A 7718-nucleotide genomic window follows, 5' to 3' on the forward strand; every position below is an offset into this window, starting at 1 on the left:
TGTCACAATTTGCAGAGCTTTTATTTCATAAGCAGTATGTCATGCGAAGGTGCTGTATCTCAAGGGATCCACAATGATTTCTTTGCATGGACAAATATGGTGCATTTATTTCAAACATGTTGAAAGGATCATATGAATATGTTTATCTGCTTTATAAAATGTTGGCATATTATCAAAGACAACACTTTTTTCTAAATGTACATGTATAATACAGACGTTTTCACTATGTCAGAGCATCTATCTTATCTGTAATATTGGCATTCTACATTACACTAATAAAAGGAAGGGACATATGCCATACTACACTGGCTTCCTGTTAAGGCAAGGGCTGATTTCAAGGTTTTACTGCTAACCTACAAAGCATTACATGGGCTTGCTCCTACCTATCTTTCCGATTTGGTCCTGCCGTACATACCTACACGTACGCTACGGTCACAAGACGCAGGCCTCCTAATTGTCCCTAGAATGTCTAAGCAAACAGCTGGAGGCAGGGTTTTCTCCTATTGAGCTCCATTTTTATGGAATGGTCTGCCTACCCATGTGAGAGATGCAGACTCGGTCTCAACCTTTAAGTCTTTACTGAAGACTCATCTCTTCAGTAGGTCATATGATTGAGTGTAGTCTGGCCCAGGAGTGTGAAGGTGAACGGAAAGGCTCTGGAGCAACAAACCGCCCTTGCTGTCTCTGCCTGGCCGGTTCCCCTCTCTCCACTGGGTTTCTCTGCCTCGAACCCTATTACAGGGGCTGAGTCACTGGCTTACTGGTGCTCTTCCATGCCGTCCCTAGGAGGGGTGCGTCACTTGAGTGGGTTGAGTCATTGACGTGGTCTTCCTGTCTGGGTTGGCGCCCCCCCCTTGGGTTGTGCCGTGGCGGAGATCTTTGTGGGCTATACTCGGCCTTGTCTCAGGATGGTAAGTTGGTGGTTGAAGATATCCCTCTAGTGGTGTGGGGGCTGTGCTTTGGCAAAGTGGGTGGGGTTATATCCTGCCTGTTTGGCCCTGTCCGGGGGTATCATCGGATGGGGCCACAGTGTCTTCTGACCCCTCCTTTCTCAGCCTCTAGTATTTATGCTGCAGTAGTTTATGTGTCGGGGGGCTAGGGCTAGTCTGTTATATCTGGAGTATTTCTCCTGTCTTATCCGGTGTCCTGTGTGCATTTCAGTATGCTCTCTCTAATTCTCTCTTTCTTTCTCTCTCTCTCGGAGGACCTGAGCCCTAGGACCATGCCTCAGGACTACCTGGCAGGATGACTCCTTGCTGTTCCCAGGCCACCTGGCCGTGCTGCTGCTCCAGTTTCAACTGTTCTGCCTGCGGCTATGGAACCCTGACCTGTTCACCGGACGTGCTACCTGTCCCAGACCTGCTGTTTTCAACTCTCTAGAGACAGCAGGAGCGGTAGAGATACTCTCAATGATCGGCTATGAAAAGCCCACTGACTTGTTGCACCCTCGACAACTACTGTGATTATTATTATTTGACCATGCTAGTCATTTATGAACATTTGAACATCTTGGCCATGTTCTGTTATAATCTCCACCCGGCACAGCCAGAAGAGGACTGGCCGCCCCTCATAGCCTGGTTCCTCTCTAGGTTTCTTCCTAGGTTTTGGCCTTTCTAGGGAGTTTTTCCTAGCCACCGTGCTTCTACACCTGCATTGCTTGCTGTTTGGGGTTTAGGCTGGGTTTCTCTACAGCACTTTGATATATCAGCTGATGTAAGAAGGGCTTTATAAATACATTTGATTTGAATTTGATTTGAAATAAATGCATCCGAGCACAATTCTACTTGCAGAGAAAAAATAACTGCTATGTACAAAAAGCCAAATACAATATACACAAAAGTATGTGAACACTGCTTCAAATGAGTGGATTCGGCTATTTCAGCCACACCCATTGCTGACAGGTGTATAAAATAGAGCACAGTACCATGCAATCTCCATAGACAAACATTGGCAGTAGAATGGCCATAATGAAGAGCTCAGTTACTTTCAACGTAGCACCGTCATAGGATGCCACCTTTTCAACAAGTCAGTTCGTCAAACTTCTGCCCTGCTTGAGCTGCCCCGATCAACTGTAAGTCCTGTTGTTGTGAAGTGGAAACGTCTAGGAGCAACAACGGTTCACAGAACGGGGCCGCCGAGTGCTAAAGCGCCTAACGTGTAAAAATAGTCTGTCCTCGGTTGCAACACTCACTACCGAGTTCCAAACTGCCACTGGAAGAAACATCAGCGCAATAACTGTTCGTCGGGAGCTTCATGAAAGGGGTTTCCATGGCCGAGCAGTCACACACAAGCCTAAGATCAACATGCGCAATGCCAAGCGTCGGCTGGAGTAGTGTAAAGCTCACCGCCATTAGATTCTGGAGTGTTACGTTCCCCAGTTTCTGTGTTGTATTTGAGTGTGTGTGTTTCAGGAGATGGCTTCCTGGAAGCCTCCCCAACCAACTGATTGGTCGACCCCAGGCTAATTGATGATTGGAGCTGACTCCGCCCCCTCGTCAAGAAGCAGCTGACTCTAATCACCATTGCCACCAGAAGATATAAAAGCCAGTGTTCTGTTTTGGAGAAATGATTGGAGGTTAGAGGGAGATTGAAGATCATGAGAAAGATTAGAGGGAGATTGAATGTTTTGGAGAAATCATTAGAAAGAGTTCTGTGTTTGTTGTCTTTGTCAAAGCTTCTTTAGTGGCCTGAGTTAGTTTACTCAGTTTTGTTGTAAAGTGTTTGTGAAATTGTTAATAATTATTCTGTTTCATTTGTTCCCAGGGGGGGAAGGAGAAGGCACTTAGGGAGTGCTTAGGCAAGAGGCCCGAGGGCATACATATACCCGTAGTATATTCAATGTCTAGGCACACTAGGTAAGACCTGGGCGGACCACCCCCTGTATTTTGGTTAGGGCACCAGGTGGTGCTAAGTTAGGTAAGTTAAGTGGGTAGGCAGGTTAGATAGGAGAGGGGGAGCTTTGATATTTACTTTCTTTCCTTTGGTTCCGTCCAGCCCCTTTTCCCCATATTACCGTGTAGGAAATAAATCCTAGTAACGGTAAATTCTGCCTTTGTCGTCCTTTCTCGCACCTACGGTCCATACCTCTTTCGCTTCACGGAGAGTTGAGTTGCAGCAGGGAGTTGCGTTCCCTCTTTTTAGAGGCGTGCGTAACATGGAGTAGTGTAAAGCTCACCACCATTAGATTCTGGAGTAGTGTAAAGCTCACCGCCATTAGATTCTGGAGCCATGGAAACAAGTTCTCTGGAGTAATGTATCACGCTTCACCATCTGGCAGTCCGACTGATGAATCTGGGTTTGGCCAATGCATAGTGCCAACTATAAAGTTTGGTGGAGGAGGAATAATGGTCTGGAGCTGTTTTTCCTTGTTCGGGATAGGTCCCTTAACGCTACAGAATACAATGATATTGTAGACGATTCCGTGCTTCCAAACTTGGCAACAGTTTGGGGAAGGCCCTTTCCTGTTTCAGCATGACAATGCCTCCGTGCACAAAGCGAAGTCCATACAGAAATGGTTTGTCAAGATCGGTGTGGAAGAACTTGACTGCACAGAGCCCTGACCTCATCGAACACCATTGGCAGAATTGGAACGCCGACTGCGAGCCAGGCCTAATCGCCCGACCTCACTAATGCTCTTGTGGCTGAATGGAAGAAAATCCCCGCAACAATGTTCCAACATCTAGTGTTAAGCCTTCAGAGAAGACTGGAGGCTGTTATAGCAGCGAAGGGAGGACCAACTCCATATTAATGCCCATGATTTTGGAATGAGATGTTTGACGAGAAGAATAACTTTTGGTAATGTAGTGTATCTTAATATCACATTAACCAGCTTTCTGATAATGGAATTATTGTATATACAGCCAGCCTGCAGTAAACTATCAGTGTGCCTTGTGATTTGAGCTAACAAAGATCTCAACCTAATCTAAACCTCTCTTACAACCTGACATTTCAACATTCTTTCCTTATGTTATAAAGCAGTCAGTGAGGAGGAGACCTGTTATTATTCTAAGAAAAAAATCATGCCCTTTTCAAGTGAAACCAAAATATATTTAAAGTATATTAAAACACACTATTAGCTATATCTTCCAATTACAAAGCAGCAACACAACTGAAATTGTGGTTACTTCTGAACTATTTTCGATCATTCACTCCTGCTAAATTAGGATGGCAAATAATTCACCTCAACTTTTCATTTAGAAAAGGGGAAAGAAGTCAGTCACAGTAATGTCTTTAGGTTATCTTTGAAAGGTGTGTTTCCAGCAAACCAAACTTGGTTCTGTGAAAGTTCCCAGAACATTCGTTAGGTCGCGGCAAAATCTAGTGGGCTACAGTCTTACCTGTTGATGCCAAAATTATCAAATGTTCTGCTACCATCTAGTGGTTGGTTGTAATATCACAGCACACGTTTGGTTACATAGTACTGTAGCTTTTACAAACGATTCAAAAGTTTCATTGTGTTGTTTTCTGCTAGTTACATATAAACAAAAAATCGTTTCGCAATTATTTACATTTAGATAATCATATTCAGATAGTAAGTGTACAGTATACATAAAATGAAATCTTGTAGGCCTACTGTATAAGTTACGCACACTTGCAAAATATTAGTTTCCACTCCCCCTTTGCATGCAAACACGTTTTTACGTTGTTTTTAAAAACGAATTATTAACTTTGGTAGCAAAGTAATCAGGCCTTATCTTACACCACTCAATAGTAAAGCACAACAACAGTTTCCCCAATACTGTATGCAAATCCTCAACAGACATTATCCTCATCCGTATGCGTAATTGCCATTTGGAAGATACAATGATTATATCCACAAACTTTAAAAAATAATGTGAGGTATATTTTGTAAATACGTGTGCTGCAAACGTGTTGGTTATTCAAAAGTCGGGTTAGGTTTAGATATTCTTTAAGCTAAGACAATAGTTTTCTTCGGTCTTTAGGCTATGCTAAATAAAATCCAGAATGGAATGGTATAGTATATTTCCACGCCCCCTTAACAAGTGTGCGCACCACTCCCCTCTCTGCTACTCAACATCTCAGATGGTCTTGAGCCAGTCAGACAAATAAACAGAAGAAAGAATAATGACAGGCCTCAACGCTTTAAAAATGGATACTAATGTAGTAGTTATTGGGAAAGACAGGGTTGGTAAATCTGGTGAGACCAAATCTCTCATTATTTATCGTTTGTGCAATGTATTCAAGTCTACAGTGCAATGGTCAGTGGACCATTCTGGCATTTCTAACTGGATCCATTCCTTTCCTCAACATACTTAGTAGGATGATGATGATGATTGTTTCACAGCGCTGACAGTCCGCGTTTTAAGTAGAAGATTCATTGGAGAATATGGGAACACTGGTAAGTTTTGTTTGTCTGTCATCACCAGATATTGTAATATCAAGCTAACATTTTACTTTTGTAGGCCTATGCAGTACAACTAAATTAATATTTGTCTGTTAATTGCTTTCAGAATCAATCTACAGCCACAATGTTGTCATGGATGGAAGGGACATAACTTTTAACATCTGGGATTTACCATGTTGTCAGGTATTACGAAATGTTAATATTCAATCTGTTATAATGCTGTTTAATGTTTTTCATCATTAATCTTGTTATAGAGGCAGCTCTGCAGAGTGGTCAATAGCAGGCACTGCCACAAAGTCATAAAATCTGAATTTAAACCTAACCTTAACCCTAACCTTAACCACACTACTAACCCTAATGCCTTACCCTAACCTTAAATGAAGGTCAAAAAGCTAACTTAGTTTCATGCATTTTTACAATAGAGCCAAATTGGACTTTGCAGCTGACTTATCTAAGGGAAAATCGCTCAGTTCTGCCTCATGTCAAGACACGCCAACCTGCTGTTATAATATGCCATCATCATGATGTCTGAAACTGTATTCAGTCCTTTGAAATGACTGCAAGAATTCAGTATATTTGGCATCTTATACAGAGCACTTCAGTTAATCATAGGCTTCTTTATAAGTGCCTTTATGGTAGACACAGATTTATGATGCTGCCATTTTCCCATACTGCAGTGAGTATTACTGCAGAGAAGCGCCTGGTTGTCTTTGGCATGAATGAGTCCACTTTTACTAGCACCATGCACGACCACAATGACTGGACACAATCGGCCCAGAGAAATAGGGCTTACATGGACTGACTAACTTATACCAAGATTCTTCCTTTCCCAATACATAACCTTTCACTCTTTGATCCAAGCAAGCCTATACAAATTGTATATATTTTAACCTTTTCCAGGATCTGTCCATGGAGACCTCCCCATATGAGAAGAAAGTCCAGTGGGCGAACGGTTTTGTCCTGGTCTACAGCATCTGTGACAGGGCCAGCTTCAACTCTGTCACCAAGCTGATCCAGTCCATTAAGGACTTCAAGGGCATGGTCAAGGTGCCCATGCTAATCGTAGACAACAAGAGGGACCTGAATCACAGGGACAGTCCTCAGTGAGGAGGGCAGAATGCTAACCCTGACAATAGACTGCCATTTCTATGAGGTTTCAGCTGCTGAGAACTACCACAGTGTCCTCATGGTGTTTCACGGACTAATAGACAGGATATGGGAGTCCAAGTCTGCCATCAAGAAGCAAGCTGGAATTAAGGGCATTGTGAAAAGCATGTCTGCAGTTTTTGCCAGGAGACGGACGGATTCACTGTGAGACTATGGCACAGGGAGGAAGACATTGTATACTGTAATCAATGTATGCATAAGTCTGACATGAGTTGTTGTATGATGTCTGTGCTCTGGCATCAGGACAGGACTTGGTATGTGACAAAGGGATCCAGAGACTGCCTTATGGCTAAGACACGACAATGAAGGGCAGAAACAGGGGAAGATGGCATTGTAGGTGTGGAAATAAATGGCAGTGATGGAAAAAGTGCCCAATTGTCATACTTGAGTAAAAGTGAAGATACCTTAATAGAAAATGACTGAAGTAAAAGTGAAAGTAACCCAGTAAAATACTACTTGAATAAAAGTCTAAAACTATTTAGTTTTAAATATACTTAAGTATCAAAAGTAAATGTACATTCCTTATATATTAATTTACATTCCTTATATTTAGCAAACCAGCCGGCACAATTTTTATATATTTTTCCTATGGATAGCCAGGGGCACACTCCAACACTCAGACATCATTTACAAATGAAGCATTTGTGTTTAGGGAGTCCGCCAGATCAGAGGCAGTGGGGATGACCAGGGATATTCTCTTGATAAGTGTGTGAATTGGGCCATTTTCCTGTCCTGATAAGCATTCAAAATGTAACGAGTAATTTTGGGTGTCAGGAAAAATGTATGGAGTAAAAATTACATTATTTTCTTTAGGAATGTAGTGAAGTAAAAGTAAACATTGTCAAAAATATAAATAGTAAAAGTACAGATACCCCAAAAAACTACTTAAGTAGTACTTTAACATATTTTTACTTAATAAGTACTTAACACCACTGGGAAATGGAGACTAGTACCCAAAGTTATTGCTGTAGTTGTGGCTGACTGTTGCAGGACAGGATTGACTTGGAGAGAGCACACTTTCCACAGAGATTGTAGATCTTGTATATTATTTACAATTAAACAACTCATTTAATTAACTGTCTAATAGCTGCTCTTTACACTGAATACTTTTGCAAAGAAATGCATATGAATATCATGGCCAGTGACCAGTCCAGTGACATTCTGTGGCCGTCTGGTAAAAGGTGCC

General features: G+C 42.1%; 1 pseudogene; it reads left to right on the forward strand.

Annotated features, from left to right (window-relative positions):
- Positions 1-5085: 5085 nt before the first annotated feature.
- LOC120053457 lies at positions 5086-6680 on the forward strand (annotated as a pseudogene).
- Positions 6681-7718: the final 1038 nt, after the last annotated feature.

The sequence above is a fragment of the Salvelinus namaycush genome, chromosome 9, assembly GCF_016432855.1.
Source record: "Salvelinus namaycush isolate Seneca chromosome 9, SaNama_1.0, whole genome shotgun sequence".
NCBI lineage: Eukaryota > Metazoa > Chordata > Actinopteri > Salmoniformes > Salmonidae > Salvelinus > Salvelinus namaycush.